An 18780-nucleotide genomic window follows, 5' to 3' on the forward strand; every position below is an offset into this window, starting at 1 on the left:
GCCTCCAGTTAATAAGTTAGTTCGAAAAATAATATAAAAGTGGATAATAAAGCCCAATAATGTCCAAAACAATAGATAATATAGCATGGAGCAATCAAAAATTATAGATACGTTGGAGATGTATCATATACCTTGATGTTTCAAGGTCGGTCTTGTCGTGGACTCACAATCCACATCCAGCAGCCCACCATGTCGTATATACATCCAAACCATAAAAATAGCGGTTAAACAGCAAGGCAGTGTAAATAAATTAAGTAAGCTATCGTGCTGGATCAAATTCCTACTGAACACATAACGACATTCCTACTGAACACAGAACGACAAGAAACATAGTGTAAAATACATATCTAATTCTAGTATATTTTTATAAAAAGATTAACAGAGCATACTATTAATTAGTATATATGCTCAACAGCTTTGCATTCCAATTTGGTTATTCATTTCAAACCAAATTGACATCATTCACTTGCAATAGAAAACATGTAGTATATTTAGTTATTTACAGTGATGTTAATATGCTACCAACAATAGATACAAATCATACAACTATCTTATTGGCTTGACAAAGATACTAACGAAAGAAAAGGCCTAGTCAACACAGGTTCTGTAAATACTATTTCACTATGCAGAAGTAAATGGCTATTTGACCTGCACTAGTCCCAGTATGTTAGACCTATTTAATAATAACTGTGATATGTGTCACAGCCCTAGAGTTGATTGCAATTAGTTTCATAAGCATTCATGTCATCATGTTTAAATTTTTATAAAGATGAAATGGGGATCGATCAAACCCTAGCACTAGAAAGAATTCAAATAGGTTTAAATAAAATCTTTTTCAAAGAACCCGAAATGTCATGAAAATGTTCATGATTTATGATAAAGGTGAAAACCTCTGCCAAAAATGATGAGCATATTTCTTGGACATTTATGGATTTTTGGGTTAAATCATATTGTATTTGAATTGGAGCATTTAACGCCTATAAATATTTTAAATGCTTCAATACTTCTGAAAACAATTGGGGGCTTTTGGAAATAATTCAAATAGTGCCCACAATTTTTGTCAGGATTTTATAAAATGAGTTAGTATTTTTACTAATTCAAAACAGATCAAAATAAATAGAAAACAGAAATAGAATTAGAAAGAGAGAGAGAGAGAGAGAGAGAGAGAGAGAGAGAGGGACTCACCTGGGCCACTTACCTGGCAGCCCACCTGGCCAGGCCACCTGGCGGCCCAGTTGGCTGGCCCAGCCCAGCCAGCGCTGCCTGCTTCTTCCACCTTCTGCCACAAGGAGAAGCAGGTGTGTGGCGAGCGCGCAGCCGAACGCGGCCACCTCCTGCTTGCCACCTTCTGCCTCCCCCTCACGCCACGAAGACGCCCGACGCCTCCCCTCCCCTTCCCCTCGCTCTCTGGCTCTCCCGCCCTCTCCTCTGCTTCCTCACTCGCGCCCGAGAGGAGCCCGTCGCCGCCGTCCACCATTCGCGCGGCCACCGGCCTCCACACGCCCCTCCGACGTGCTATGAGCTATGCACCATCGTCCTCGTCACCCCCATCGAGCCAATCAATCCGGGAAGCACCGCAGCGACGCTATCGTCATCATCTACACCGACGGGCGCCCGAGATCGCCGTCGTCAATCCGTTGCCTTCGACGCTTCCCCGAGCATGCTGGGCTTCTCTGCGAGTCCTCCGTGAGCTCCTCTGTTTCTCCCCCTAGTTCCCGTGCTCGTTTGGCCGCCGAAGCCGCCGTTCCCGTCCTGGCCGAGAACCACCGCCGCCACGGACTTGTTTCCGACGAGCTCCGGCGCCCCCGCACCCAGCCGCCTGCTTCCGTGGATGCGCGTGCGCACGGGCTACCTCCTGGTGCCTTTCTCCGCCGCTCCCGTGGCCTCACGGTGCATTTCCGCCGTGGCCAGAGGTCACCAGCGACTAACTCCGGCGGGCTAACGTGTCCGGCTTAATTAGTCACTAACCACCCTGTTTAGTTTAACACTAGACACTGACAGCTGGACCCGCTTTGTTAGTTTTCTGGATAACAAAAATAATTAGATTACTTAATTAAACCAGCGGGACCCACGCGTCAGAATTGACCTGCTGACGTGGCCGTTGACCAGGCCCACATCTGAGCGACTCTAACCGGTCCTGTGTCACTGATCAGTGGGCTCCACTGGTCAGGTTTGACCTGGGCTGACGCTGTTGACTAGCTGATGTCAGCATGACGCATTGATGACACAGTAATCATTTTCCTGGATTATTTCTAATTCTAAATGATTTGGAATTTCCAGAAAATATCCAAAACTTTGAAAAATCATAGAAAATAATCTATAACTCCATATGAAAAGTTTTATATATGAAAAATTATCAGAAAAATCCAAGGAATCTGTTTATGGCATTTTCATGCATGTTTGAGCAAGTTAACCTCACTGTTTAGTCCAAAACATGATAATGCACTATTTGAATTCATAGTTTGAATTTGAATTTGAACCTTGAGGTTAAATCAACCCAAAACCTTTCTGTTACTAGTTGCATTAGCTCAAATCACAACATATTGTCATGTCATGATCATGCATCATATTGTGCATTGCATTGATTGTGCTCTTCCTTGTTTGCCGGTAATTGTCCCCTCTCGGTAGACGCTGCTCCGACACTGTGATCGTTGAAACTGATGAAGACTCAATGTTCTCTTCAGAAGTGCCAGGCAAGCAAAACCCCCCTTGTTCATTCCGATATGATCCCACTCTCTCGCTCCTGCTCTCTTTTACTGCATTAGGACAACAGCGATTCAACTGTTACATGCTGCGGTAGCTGAACCCTTTCCTCTGCATGACCTGTCATTGCCACAGTAAATAGATGAAACCCACTAGCATGAGTAGGAGTTGCTTGAGCCCTGATGTGCCTACTCATTCATGTTGTTTGTCATGCCTGCTACTGCTTAGAGTTGAGTCAGGTCTGATTCATCGGGGATGATTTGGAATGGTGTTGAACATATCCTACTGTGTGTGAGCTAAGTGTGTGAACACGATTTGGTAAAGGTAGCGGTGAGAGGCCATGTAGGAGTACATGGTGGGTTGTCTCATTGCAGCCGTCCTCAGGAACTGAGTTCTGTGTTTGTGATCCATGAACAGTTACTACCACACATTGGGTTCCGGTAACTCGGCCCCTCTCAGCTTATTAATCAACTCGATCTCTGTCCAGGAGTTGCAACTAGTTTCTAGTGTTTGTAGGTAGTGTTAGTAGTCTACCAAGTGGCACCTGGTACAGGTGGGCTTGGGACAGACTAGGCACAGTGGCATGGTGTACCAAGTGGCACCCGGATGGTGGGCTTGGGAACCCTGCACACATCGTTTGGGGCCGTGAGCGACACCCCGGACGGATCTCCTTGCGGATGGAACCCGAATAGGCGATTAACCTGGACTAGGGACTTGTTGGTTAGTCAGGTCGTGGCCGACTCCCTCGCCCGGTTTCCGCTTGAAGGTTGTCGAGGTACATGATGTGTACAGGGCGATAATTGGCGAGAGCGTGTGTGAAGAAGTACACCCCTGCAGGGTTATCATTATCTATTCGAATAGCCGGATTCCTCGGATATGGAAACTTGGACCCCTTACATAGTTCATAGACAAGCGAAAGTGGATACTTTAAAATGCGCAAGATAAGTGTGAGTGTTATGGATGGCGTTCTCGCAGGGAGACGGGAGCGGATCCATAGTGGTGTATTGGTATGGTGAATTTGTGGACTCGTGTGCGCCACCTCAAAGAGTTACTTGCAGTCGTAGTTCAGGATAGCCACCGAGTCAAAGATGGCCTGCTGCAGTTAAACTCCACCACCCCCTTTGTTGATACCGATGCATATGTAGTTAGTTCTGATGTAAGTCTTGCTGGGTACATTTGTACTCACGTTTGCTTAATTTATGTTTTGCAGAGAGACTTCAGTCCCGCTAGTAGTTCCGCTTGGACTTCAACGTTTAGCTCGTTACCTCAGCTACGATCTTGTACCTTGGGAGGGTCTTGTATATAGTCAGGCTTCTCAGCCTTTTTCATTTGTAGATGTCTGTACTCAGACATGTTAAGCTTCCGCATGTGCTTTGACTTGTATGCTCTGAATGTTGGGTCGTGAGACCCATGTTTGTAATATCTCGCTCCTCGGAGCCTAATGAATAAATACTTGAGTCGTAGAGTTATGTTGTGATGCCATGTTGTATTTACACATATCAAGCATATTGTGTGTATGATTGAAATGCTTGGTATGTGTGGGATCCGACAACCTAGTTGTTTATCCTTGGTAGCCTCTCTTATGGGGAAATGTAGTCTTGTGCTTCCATGAGCCATAGTAGTCCGCTACAGCCCGATTCACCGGAGTCCTGCTAGCCCGGCACTACTGCTCCGGAACACTTGACTGGCCGGCATGTGATTCACTTCGTTCCTGTGTCTGTCCCTTCGGGGAAATGTCACGCGGTGACATCCGGAGTCCTGCCTAGCCTACTACAGCCCGGGTTCCCGGAGTCCTGTTAGCCCAGTGCTACAGCCCGGATTCGCACGCTGATGACCGACATGCTCGATGCTGATTCATGTATGCCTGTCCCCGTAAGTTAGTGCCACCTTGGGTTCATGACTAGTCATGTCAGCCCGGGTTCTCTGTCATATGGATGCTAGCGACACTATCATATACGTGAGCCAAAAGGCGCAAACGGTCCCGGGCCATGGTAAGGCGACACCCGTGGGAATACCGTGCGTGAGGACGCAAAGTGATATGAGGTATTACAGGCTAGATCGGTGTGACTTAGAATCGGGGTCCTGGCAGCTTTGGTATCAGAGCCTGACTGCCTGTAGGATTACCAAGCCATTCTGGTCGAAGTCGTGTCTAGAAATGCTTTAGTTATATAAGGGAATTGATTGTGGATGGGAACGTAAGGCTCTTTTTACTCCTTATCCTCATGACCTTCTGATCTGAGTCATCCTCTTCTCTTCTACGGGGATTAAGAACTAGGCCTTCTCATCTATCTATCAGGATGACGAGTTACTATGATAGAGACTTATAGGATTGATGGATTCAAGCCTTAGTTCAGTTTCTACTACTTCCGTGTGTTCATAATTGGTCTCAGAACCTTGATATTGTGACGTTGAGTGGTTATGCCACTATTTTGCAAGATGTCTCAACTATTTTTGAGCAATTACAGCCGTTATGTTGTCCGAGTCATCCCAGGTTTCTAAATAGTCCGATGCATTTGCAAATCCCTTCTTTCTGTTCTCGATGTTCCTTTGGGCCAGATTAAGCACACTAATCGGTCTGTTGAGGTACTCCGTTGCCTTGATATGTATGTTGGAGTTAGTATTATGCCCCTAGGTGTCTCAGAAGATTACCTAGTAATCGAGCTATGTTTTGTGTTCCCCGTGTGATGATTCTGGCCATCATTCTTGAAAGCATCCTGTGATGCCATTTAGTAGTAGGTATTCTACTCCTGTGTTCTTGACCCAAGAATCACTCTGTTCACTTCGTGTTGATATTGCTGCTAGTTCCTTTAGGATATTAGTAACCTTTGCGATAGTCCTCGAGGTCCATGGTATTTCCTTCTTCCAAATACCATGAACCATTAAGGCAGAAGTTCTTTGAACCAAAAGATCACCATTAGAGCACTCCTGAGGAGTTCTCCATTCATAATTGTGACTCTGCCAGTCCTACCTCTTAGCATGGGTTATCCGGAAGAAATATGTTGAACTTGTTCGACATACTAACCTATGCATCCACAACTCAGAAAGTTAATATATTCCTTGAGTTGTCCCCCTTTAGTTGTATTCTGACCTTAGCCTATCAGTTGATAGTCAAGAGTATGTGTGCATTCGTGTTTATCGGTGCCTTTTACTCTTGTGGTCCGTCAAGCCATTCTATTCCAGAATGACTAGGAGAAACAAACTCCAGTACCTCATCCATTTCTAAGATTGGGTCAAAGCAGTTGTATTCCGCAAATCAAATGCAATCAAGCTTTTGAGTCTGCTCTACCCTGAAGTATTACCCACTTTATGTCAAGAATATCATGAGAATTGCAGCATCTCTTATGAATTCTTGATGCAGTGATACTTCTTGCCATCATTTTTCATTCCTCGGTCCCCTGTTGTCGCAACCGGAATGCCGGCAAGTGAACTATGATGTGTGAAATAAATACTCCTAGCAACTCCGCTGCTTAGTAGTTAATGGACATTAATATCATTCTTAGTGTGCTGATTATTGAATCATCACCCTAAGGTTGATCGTGCTACCTAGTCCTTATTTCTGGTGCACTCTTCGATCAATGAGTTAGGATTTTCAACCCCTTTCTTATTGGATCATATCATCTTGCCTCGAAAGCAAGATTGTTCTCGAGCATAGTAACATATCGGTGGTTTGTGATGTTCCGAATATCTTCTCGGAAGTATTACCAGGTTGACATCTGACCGCTATGTTGAGTTCGTGATCATGCTGGTTTTCCTCCAAACCACCCATTCTCCAAAAATTTGTGTTGGATACCCCTGAGCTAGTTGATTAAGCTAAACAACAACTTGGAGAGTTGGAGGATAAAAGCTTGTCTGACTTAGTTCGTGTCATAGGATATCTTTTGTGTGTGTGTTGAAGGAAGATGATATCTCCGTCGATTGGTCCTCGTGATCAGTTGTTGGATCTATTGCCTTGTCAAAACTTTGATTTGAGTAAGGGCTATCGTCAAGTCAAATCAGAACCAACGATGTGCGTAATGTTGTCTTACTCGTGGTTGGTTCCTCAAGCATACACCATTACATCCTTTGGGTCTGATCAATGCTATCGCCGTGTTCACATGATGGTGGAAGTCCAGTGATATGGAAATTCCGATGAGTTGTTGTTGAACCCATCAGCAACATTTTGTCTCCCCCATGATTCATGTTGAACATCAACCTAGCATTGGAAACTTTGTAAGCAATGCCTTCGTGTTCTGTTCATGAAGCTTATGCTTGGATGGAAGAAGTGACTTCCTCAAATTCATGTGCATTTGGAGAAAGTTGCCGCCATAAGTTCGAGAAAGATTGTTTTGTTTCCTCTGGTACCATCCCAAGTTAGTTATGCATACGTGCGAAGTATTCTATGGTTTGGTAGATTAATTACCTCCAGTCCATATGTGTCCCTAGCACACCAAGCCACTGACTGATTTGTTCTAGGAGAAGGAGTTAAGTGCTAATCCATGGTAATGCACAAGACCTCGATATCCTCGATGATGGTTCCCCACCTGAACTCGGTAGTGTTTCATTATAAGACTACTACGTGGTCATGCTTGTCTGGGACAGTGTGTTCACATGTTTGTAGCAGAACCAGCTCATGTTTTGGAGCTTACCACCGTAGTCCATTTCCCGAGAATCCTGCAACATCATCTCGTCGACTTGTGTTGCAAACTTTCTTTTTTCTCTCTAGACTTGATGAGTCTGGAATATCCTGACACCAACCAGATCTGAATCTCAGGCAGATATGATGGTTGGAGCATTTTCCAAGAACTATAATATTGGTCTCTCGATAACCGGTAAAGTGGATGTCATGGCCAACACATCCAGCCGGAAGACCTATTATTGTAGTATCTCGATTGAATAAAGTTGGCTACCTCCCCATGAGGATTTCGTAGGATTTACCTCCATAGTTAATCCTTACGGATTCTTGTGCTCCCAAAGTCTAACCTTTTACTTGATGTTCTATATATCAAACCATATCTATGAATGGGATACACTAGCACATCAAGGAGAACATTAGAAGCGGAGTGCTATATGTCTCTCGGTCGATCATCCAGATTTTGTTCCCTTGGCCTCGCTAAGGTGAAATCTAAGAAAGTGTTATCTTCCTTCGCATCTGCATCATCCATCACCATTCATCATGGTGGTATGTTGTGTTGCCAGGATCCTTGACACAGATATTGGTAAAACCTTGATGAATATGGAGATGCTCAAGTTCTTGGGAGCACGCGCAAGCACTAGGTTTTACCGTTGGCGTTAACTGGGATTTGCTTCCAGTTTCCTCGATTATGTTATAACCTTTTCAAACAATGGACTCACTCTCGAATGTTGAGTTCTTCCCCAGTTACCAGAATCATTCCCAACATTTGCATTTTGTTCCCAGCTTGCACCTCAGTAGTTGTTGTTCAGGATCATCTTCAAAAGTGGACTTACCATGGGTCCCTTCCATTTCTGGTGATAAGCAAAATCATCCATTGCGTTGTCTTCAACAAGGTAGTCCACATCATCCATTCTACTCTCGGTATGCCATCCCTACTTACTCCGCCAAACGATTGCTCGAGATTTCCCTAGGCTGGTATAGAGAATTTTATTGATCTCTGGATCAAAAGTAATTCTTTTTGCCACTTAAGGGATGATTCTACGGGTCACCCTCCTCCAAGATGTCTCGTTTTGGTGTCATGACAACTCAATTCCTCGCTACGTTGGCAACCGACCACCACCCTCTTAGGTGTGGAATTGTTGCCTACCTAGTGAACCTTTGTCATGTGTTTCACTCCATTCCTCTCGATGTATGCTTCGTGTCTCAGCTCGAGAGTTGTTTCAGCGTCTCGCTCCACGAGTTGATCCTGAGTTGTTCGATCTTCGATAAGATCAATCCTTCTAGAGTTTTCCCTTTCCTCTCATTGTCATGTTAGTTGTAGTTCTCAAAGCAAGACGTCGAGATCAAGGTGATGCAATGAATCAACATCTCCGAGAAGGGCAATTGGATCATGAAGATTTGTGTCCCCTCTGTCTTCTTACCTCACGTCTTGAATCTCGGGACGAGATCCTTGTTAGTGGGGGTGAGTTGTCACAGCCCTAGAGTTGATTGCAATTAGTTTCATAAGCATTCATGTCATCGTGTTTAAATTTTTATAAAGCTGAAATGAGGATCGATCAAACCCTAGCACCAGAAAGAATTCAAATAGCTTTAAATAAAATCTTTTTCAAAGAACCCGAAATGTCATTGAAAATGTTCATGATTTATGATAAAGGTGAAAACCTCTGCCAAAAATGATGAGCATATTTCTTGGACATTTATGGATTTTTGGGTTAAATCATATTGTATTTGAATTGGAGCATTTAATGCCTATAAATATTTTAAATGCCTCAATACTTCTGAAAACAATTGGGGGCTTTTGGAAATAATTCAAATAGTGCCCACAATTTTTGTCAGGATTTTACAAAATGAGTTAGTATTTTTACTAATTCAAAACATATCAAAATAAATAGAAAACAGAAACAGAATTAGAAAGAGAGAGAGAGGACTCACCTCGGCCACTTACATGGCAGCCCACCTGGCCAGGCCACCTGGCGGCCCAGTTGGCTGGCCCAGCCCAGCCAGCGCTGCCTGCTTCTTCCACCTTCTGCCAGAAGGAGAAGCAGGTGCGTGGCGAGCGTGCAGCCGAATGCGGCCACCTCCTGCTTGCCACCTTCTGCCTCCCCCTCACGCCACGGAGACGCCCGACGCCTCCCCTCCCCTTCCCCTTGCTCTCTGGCTCTCCCGCCCTCTCCTCTGCTTCCTCACTCGCGCCCGAGCGGAGCCCGTCGCCGCCGTCCACCATTCGCGCGGCCACCGGCCTCCACACGCCCCTCCGACGTGCTATGAGCTCCGCGCCATCATCCTCGTCACCCCCACCGAGCCAATCAATCCGGGAAGCACTGCAGCGACGCAATCGTCATCATCTACACCGACGGGCGCCCGAGATCGCCATCGTCAATCTGTTGCCTTCGATGCTTCCCCGAGCATGCTGGGCTTCTCTGCGATTCCTCCGTGAGCTCCTCTATTTCTCCCCCTAGTTCCCGTGCTTGTTTGGCCGTTGAAGCCACCGTTCCCGTCCTGGCCGAGAATCACCACCGCCACGGACTTGTCTCCGACAAGCTCCGGCACCCCCGCACCCAGCCGCCTGCTTCCGTGGATGCGCGCGCGCACGGGCTACCTCCTGGTGCCTTTCTCCGCCGCTCCCGTGGCCTCCCGGTGTGTTTCCGCCGTGGCTAGAGGTCACCGGCGACTAACTCCGGCGGGCTGACGTGTCCGGCTTAATTAGTCACTAACCACCCTATTTAGTTTAACACTAGACACTGACAGTGGGACCCGCTTTGTTAGTTTTCTGGATAACAAAAATAATAAGATTACTTAATTAAACCAGCGGGACCCACGCGTCAGAATTGACCTGCTGACGTGGCCGTTGACCAGGCCCCCATGTGAGCGACTCTAACCGGTCCTGTGTCACTGACCAGTGGGCTCCACTGGTCAGGTTTGACCTGGGCTGACGTTGTTGACTAGTTGATGTCAGCATGACGCATTGATGATGCAGTAATCATTTTCCTGGATTATTTCTAATTCTAAATGATTTGGAAATTCCAGAAAATATCCAAAACTTTGAAAAATCATAGAAAATAATCTATAACTCCAAATGAAAAGTTTTATATATGAAAAATTATCAGAAAAATCCAAGGAATCTGTTTATGGCATTTTCATGCATGTTTGAGCAAGTTAACCTCACTGTTTAGTCCAAAACATGATAATGCACTATTTGAATTCATAGTTTGAATTTGAATTTGAACCTTGAGTTCAAATCAACCCAAAACCTTTCTGTTACTAGTTGCATTAGCTCAAATCACATCATATTGTCATGCCATGATCATGCATAATATTGTGCATTGCATTGATTGTGCTCTTCCTTGTTTGCCGGTAATTGTCCCCTCTCGGTAGACGCTGCTCTGACGCTGCGACCGTTGACACTGATGAAGACTCAATGTTATCTTCAGAAGTGCCAGGCTAGCAAAACCCCCCTTGTTCATTCCGATATGATCCCACTCTCTCGCTCTTGCTCTCTTTTACTGCATTAGGACAACAGCGATTCAACTGTTACATGCTGCGGTAGCTGAACCCTTTCCTCTGCATGACCTGTCATTGCCACAGTAAATAGATGAAACCCACTAGCATGAGTAGGAGTTGCTTGAGCCCTGATGTGCCTACTCATTCATGTTGTTTGTCATGCCTGCTACTGCTTAGAGTTGAGTCAGGTCTGATTCATCGGGGATGATTTGGAATGGTGTTGAAAATGTCCTATTGTGTGTGAGCTAAGTGTGTGAACACGATTTGGTAAAGGTAGCGGTGAGAGGCCATGTAGGAGTACATGGTGGGTTGTCTCATTGCAGCCGTCCTCAGGAACTGAGTTCTGTGTTTGTGATCCATGAACAGTTACTACCACACATTGGGTTCCGGTAACTCGGCCCCTCTCAGCTTATCAATCAACTCGATCTCTGTCCAGGAGTTGCAACTAGTTTCTAGTGTTTGTAGGTAGTGTTAGTAGTCTACCAAGTGGCACCCGGTACAGGTGGGCTTGGGACAGACTAGGCACAGTGGCACGGTGTACCAAGTGGCACCCGGATGGTGGGCTTGGGAATCCTGCACACATCGTTTGGGGCCGTGAGCGACACCCCGGCCGGATCTCCTTGCGGATGGAACCTGAATAGGCGATAAACCTGGATTAGAGACTTGTTGGTTAGTCAGGTCATGGCTGACTCCCTCGCCCGGTTTCCGCTTGAAGGTTGCCGAGGTACATGACGTGTACAGGGCGATAAGTGGCGAGAGCGTGTGTGAAGAAGTACACCCCTGCAGGGTTATCATTATCTATTCGAATAGCCGGATTCCTCGGATATGGAAACTTGGACCCCTTACATAGTTCATAGACAAGCGAAAGTGGATACTTTAAAATGCGCAAGATAAGTGTGAGTGCTATGGATGGCGTTCTCGCAGGGAGACGGGAGCGGATCCATGGTGGTGTATTGGTATGGTGAATTTGTGGACTCGTGTGCGTCACCTCAAAGAGTTACTTGCAGTCGTAGTTCAGGATAGCCACCGAGTCAAAGATGGCCTGCTGCAGTTAAACTCCACCACCCCCTTTGTTGATACCGATGCATATGTAGTTAGTTCTGATGTAAGTCTTGCTGGGTACATTTGTACTCACGTTTGCTTAATTTATGTTTTGCAGAGAGACTTCAGTCCCGCTAGTAGTTCCGCTTGGACTTCGACGTTTAGCTCGTTACCTCAGCTACGATCTTGTACCTTGGTAGGGTCTTGTAGATAGTCAGGCTTCTCAGCCTTTTTCATTTGTAGATGTCTGTACTCAGACATGTTAAGCTTCCGCATGTGCTTTGACTTGTATGCTCTGAATGTTGGATCGTGAGACCCATGTTTGTAATATCTCGCTCCTCGGAGCCTAATGAATAAATACTTGAGTCGTAGAGTTATGTTGTGATGCCATGTTGTATTTACACATATCGAGCATCTTGTGTGTATGATTGAAATGCTTGGTATGTGTGGGATCCGACAACCTAGTTGTTTATCCTTGGTAGCCTCTCTTATGGGGAAATGTAGTCTTGTGCTTCCATGAGCCATAGTAGTCCGCTACAGCCCGGTTCACCGGAGTCCTGCTAGCCCGGCACTACTGCTCCGGAACACTTGACTGGCCGGCATGTGATTCACTTTGTTCCTGTGTCTGTCCCTTCGGGGAAATGTCACGCGGTGACATCCGGAGTCCTGCCTAGCCTGCTATAGCCCGGGTTCCCGGAGTCCTGTTAGCCCAGTGCTATAGCCCGGATTCGCACGCTGCTGACCGGCATGCTCGATGTTGATTCATGTATGCCTGTCCCCGTAAGTTAGTGCCACCTTGGGTTCACGACTAGTCATGTCGGCCCGGGTTCTCTGTCATATGGATGCTAGCGACACTATCATATACGTGAGCCAAAAGGTGCAAACGGTCCCGGGCCATGGTAAGGCGACACCCGTGGGAATACCGTGCGTGAGGACGCAAAGTGATATGAGGTGTTACAGGCTAGATCGGTGTGACTTAGAATCGGGGTCCTGACAATATGCCATCATTTGGGTACTGCTGTCCACCGAGGTGGTAGACACTGGCTTAGAGACGCACATGCATGTGTAGAAAGGACTACAGATGTGCTTGGGAAACAAACACATGCACGAAAGGAAGGAAGGAAGAAACACATGGAAGTTACCTGGTTTTTGAGTTCTGCATGGTGAGATCCCTCACCAAATCCTTATGCACTCACTCAACTCCTGCAAAAATCACCACAGTACCGAGGTTAAGATGCTAGGACTCAAACATGAAACTTGGTACAGAAAGAAAACAGCTGGTTGCAAATTAGCTTGAAATAACTATAGTGAAAGATCATCAAAAATCACAATGTGAAATAATTAGTTTGAAAGTGGTGATACGTCATTCGTCTTTATGTCCACATTAAAATTGTGCAGCCTCACACGCCCTATAGCCTCAGGCAGAGGCAACAGTGCACCAAGCTGCACTGCACACAAGGACTAGGGCTGGCCAATCCAAGGAGCCGTTAGGTTGAAGGAATCCAGCAAACAGCAGCCAACCTACTCCCACTACAAAACCTAAAATATTGCAGACATGGCAAACCACCCTTGTTCATGCAACCAGTGCATATGTATAGAGTAAGTGGTGCAATGTGCAGAATGAAAGAGGGGAATCAGGGAGCATGGGCGGGATCTTACCCTCAACCTTAGGGAGCCTTGGCGGGATCCATCGGTGGCACCGCTGCGGCTGGGAGGAATGTTAGGGTTTGATTAGGAGAAGGCGGCCTCCATGGCGTCGGAGCAGGGGGAGATGGCCATCCCGTCCATGGCATCCTGGTGCTCGAGCGACGACGGATCTGAGAGGGAGAGGGAACATGGTGAGGCAGATAGGGAGAGATGCAACGAGGAGGAGTGGAGGGACTCACGTGAGTCACCGGATCACCGGAACAACGCCGGAGTCACGCCGGCGACGCGGTGGCTCAAACCCTAGCGGGCGGGTAGGTTCGCGAGTGGTCGCAGGAGGACGCTCTCGTCGGATCTTGTCGATGCCGTCGCCGTCCTGGTTGCCGGAGAGCCATGGCCAGCGTGGGGCAAAGCCACCACTAACCCTAGATAATGCTCGATCTTCTGCAGGACAGGAGCGGGTGGGTGGCAGGGGCTAGGGGAGGAGGGGGTGACGATAGAGGGCTAGGGGAGGAGGGGGTCGACGAGGTGTGAGGGGCGGCGGCGTCGTTCTCGGGAGGGAAGGGGATCGGGGGGAGGCGGCGGCGTTCTCGGGAGGGAAGGGATCGAGGGAGGAGAACGAGTGTACGAGGGGAAGGGGATCGAGGGAGGTAGGAGAGGTGAGGAGACGTTGCATCAGGACGGCGTGGACAGCTCAGATTGCCTACAGGAGGGTGATCCGGGGGAGACGTCCTGATTGGTTTGAGACATGTATCGTTTAAAATACTCTCCAAGTACTAAAAACAAAGGGGTTTATGAAGCAACTACCAATAATATTTTGCAAAATCGCACCACAAAAATTTTCACTCAAGTTATACCACATTTTATGGATGATAACCAACTTGTATGCATTTTCGACCTTTCTAGCTTTTTTAGCCATTTAAACCAACTTGCACCAAATTAGGACGAATTGGTTCAAATTTTAACTACATCTACTTCATAGTTTGCTGATTATTTTTCCAAAAATAATTTTTAGGTACACATGTATATATTTCATTAGAGAAACACTATGAGTTTAGTAAGATTCCACCAGTAGGTACGAACGATGATGACCGCAGTTTTGACCGTGTTTTGAAATTGGCATAAAGAATTCAAAAAAATGGAAAGCAATTGCATTGTGTCAGTATATGTGACCTAGTGTCTAGGAAAAATAACAAACTCGCAATACTGTAAATACCTTTAAAAAAGTCTTTCTCAGAAATAAGTTATCATATGTGAAGTTGCATGGCTTTCAAGCCAAATGACCAATGAATTGGCCACATTCATGGCATAGTCTGTTCAAATGATCTCATATTGTGCAGAAGGGTGCATCTTGGAATGGCAGACAATGTTTCCTAAGGGATTTTTCATTTTCTTCGGACGAAAAATCAATTTTCCATTTTCTGAGTGCCCAAAATGAGTTTTTTGTGAAGGACCTACCATATATTTGTTGCAAAATTGGACCAAGTCAATTTTACAAAATATTAGGATATATTTAATGCACAATTGACCAAAGGGTTGGGTCTCAAAAGTTTTGATCCACCTCTGATGAAAAAAAGATAAATTCTCGTCTATTCAGCAGGAAGCGGGTCAAATTTGAACTGCAGCTGCCTCATAGTTTGCTCTTTATTTTTTCCAAAAATAATTTCTAGGTACATAAGTATCTATTTAGTGAGAGAAACATCAAAAGTTTTCCAAGATTCAACCACTAGCTAGGAACGGTGAAACCCGCCGTTTTGATCGCATTTCGAAACGGGTATAAAAAATTCAAAAAAAATCAAAAAATTGGAGAACCTTCGCATTGTGTAATTATATGTGACCAAGTTTCCAGGAAAAATAATAAACTTGTAATACGGCAATTATTTTAAAAAAGTGTTCTCAGAAATGAGCTATCATGCGTGAAGATTCAGGGTTTTCAAGCCAAATGATCAATCTTATGGCCACATTCATGGCATAGTTTGTTCAAATGACCTCATATTGTGCACAAGGGTGCATCTTGGAATTCCAAACAATGTTGCCTAAGGGAGTTTTCATTTTCTTTGCACAGAAAATTCATTTTCCATTTTCCGAGTGCCCGAATTGAGTTCTTTTTGTGAAGGACCTACCATATATTTGTTGCAAAATTGGACCAAATCAATTTTCTAAAATACTAGGCCATATTTGATTCACAATTGACCAAATGGTTGGGTGTCAAAAGCCTTGATCCACCTCTGGTGAAAAAGACAAATTCCCGCCGATTCAGTAGGAAGCGGATCAAATTTGAACTGCAGCTACCAGTTTGCTCTTTATTTTAAAAAATCATTTATAGGTACATAAGTATCTATTTAATCAGAGAAACATCAAAAGTTTTCCAAGATTCAACCACTAACTAGGAACGGTCAAACCCGCTGTTTTGATCGCATTTCGAAACGGGCATAAAAAATTCAAAAAATCAAAAAATTGGAAAACCTTCGCATTGTGTCATTATATCTGACCAAGTTTCCAGGAAAAATAATAAACTTGTGATACAACAATTATTTAAAAAAAGTGTTCTCAGAAATGAGCTATCATGCGTGAAGATTCAGGGTTTTCAAGCCAAATGATCAATCTTATGGCCACATTCATGGCATAGTTTGTTCAGATGATCTCATATTGTGCACAAGGGTGCATCTTGGAATTCCAAACAATGTTGCCTACAGGAGTTTTCATTTTCTTTGCATGGAAAATTCATTTTCCATTTTTTGAATGCCCAAAATGAGTTTTTTTGTGTGAAGGAGCTACCATATATTTGTTGCAAAATTGGACCAAATCATTTTTCTAAAATATTAGGCCATAATTAATGCATAATTGAAAAAATGGTTGGGTGTCAAAAGTTTTGATCCACCACTTGTGAAAAAGACAAATTTCTGCTGATTCAGTAGGAAGCGGGTCAATTTTGAACTACATCTACCTTATAGTTTGCTCTTTATTTTTTACAAAAATCATTTATAGGTATATAAGTATCTATTTAATCATAAATACATGGTTTGGTGGCGATACATCGTGGTTTGGATGGTGGAAGAGGGCCCTAACTCCAGAGCGCGTAAACTCGCATGCCCGCCGCATGGTCACCGCTTGGCTGTGGCGTTGCCATGTGTTCTAGGCGGCCTAGGCATGTCTAGGGGGTTGGGTACTCCCCAGGCAGGTGCTAGGAATAAAATTACAACATAATATTCTCACAAGGAGACTGAACTATGCTCAAACATGAATTAGCAGCCAAGTGTTTGATTAGCGATACGGGAAATGCATGTGGCCAATGGGCATGAGTTTTGGCTGAGGATGATCGTCTACTAAGAAGACTGTCTTCACAATTTTTTAGCTCAAAAGGAGGAGCCTAGGTGGTACTTGCTTTGCAAAGTACCACACTAGACAAAAATATGAATGTTGAAGCTGGGCTCAAAATAATGAATGGATTGAGCTGAAATTTGGTGGGGGTTGTTATTTGGGCATAGGAAAGCACTATAGAAAATTGATACCATTTGGACATGCCAAAGTGGTACTTCCTTCACAATGCTATTCCCTGGACAGAAACTTGGGAAAATTAGCGAGAGAAATTGGATAAATGAAATGAGCTCAAATTTGGTGTAGGAAAGTTACATAGGTATGGTCATGCCCTGGTAAATTTTCAGATCATTTGGGTAAGCCTAGCTAGTACTTACTTCACAAAGCTTCTCTTGAGATAGAAACTTTGGAAATTTCCTGAGAAAGATCTACCAGGAAAATGGAGCTTAATATTATCATGTGGCAATGATTTGGGTATGGAAGAGTGCCCAAAAAGTTTGAGGGTAATAGGAGGGATCTGGATAACACTTGCTTTGCAATGTGCCAATCTGGCCATAAAATATAAATTGAACCTGGGCTCACATAGATGATTTGATTGAGCTAAAATTTGGAGGAGGGTGATAATTTGGGCATATGAAGGAACTGTAAAAATTTCATGTCATTTGGATATATAAAAATGGTACTTCCTTCACAATGCTTCTAGGTGGAAAAAACTTTGGAAATTGGCCGAGGAAGATTTACTGGGCAAATGGAGCTGAATTTTGTCATGAGACAATGATTTGGATAGGAAAGAGTGCCCAACATTTTTGACGGCAATAAAGAATATATAAATAGCACTTCCTTCACAAAGTATTATTGTGAACAGAATAGGAAAATGAATATTGTTGAATTATTTTTGAACTAGGCAAGGAAGGATTTTTACATATTTAACAAAGATATGACCCAAAGAATTTATGAGATTTTTTGGGGAATTTTGGGAATGACAGAAATATAGGTTGCTTCACAACCTAGGGCAAAAATTGACACACGGACATGACACATAGGCAAAACTGATGAGGTGGCGCCTAGTCATAGCAATCCACCACAATTTACAAGGTTATGACCATCTATATTGGTTGTGATCAGCTAGAAATAAGGCAGCAGACCAGTGTTGTCTGCTTTATGAACATTTCGTGTAAGGAAATTATGACCTTTCTGACAAAAATCGTCAATATAGTTGAGGGTTTGGAGCCCCCTGAACAGCTTTTGACCAATTGATCTCAAATGGTCGTAGATCTATGATCAATTCTTCCAGGGTCACTGACAGAAGGTCACTAGTTGACATATTTCTTGTAGTGCACTATGCGGCTAGTTGGTGCATGATAACCCACAAGTATAGAGGATCACAACCGTTTTTGAGGGTAGAGTATTCAACCCAAATTTATTGATTCGACACAAGGGGAGCTAAAGAATATTCTCAAGTATTAGCAGCTGAGTTGTCAATTCAACCACACCTGGAAACTTAGTATCTGCAGCAAAGTATTTAGTAGCAAAGTAATATGATAGTAGTGATAACGGTAGCAAAAGGTAACAGTAGTAAAAGTAATGTTTTTGGTATTTTGTACTGATGATAGCAATAGAAATGGAAAAGTAAATAAGCGGAGAACAATATATGGAAAGCTCGTAGGCAATGGATCGGTGATGAAGAGTTATGCCGGATGCGGTTCATCATGTAACAGTCATAACCTAGGGTGACACAGAACTAGCTCCAGTTCATTGATATAATGTAGGCATGTATTCCGAATATAGTCATACGTGCTTATGGAAAAGAACTTGCATGACATCTTTTGTCCTACCCTCCCGTGGCAGCGGGGTCCTTACGGAAACTAAGGGATATTAAGGCCTCCTTTTAATAGAGAACCGGAACAAAGCATTAACACATAGTGAATACATGAACTCCTCAAACTACGGTCATCACCGGT

The sequence above is a fragment of the Triticum dicoccoides genome, chromosome 2A (assembly GCF_002162155.2).
Source record: "Triticum dicoccoides isolate Atlit2015 ecotype Zavitan chromosome 2A, WEW_v2.0, whole genome shotgun sequence".
Lineage (NCBI taxonomy): Eukaryota > Viridiplantae > Streptophyta > Magnoliopsida > Poales > Poaceae > Triticum > Triticum dicoccoides.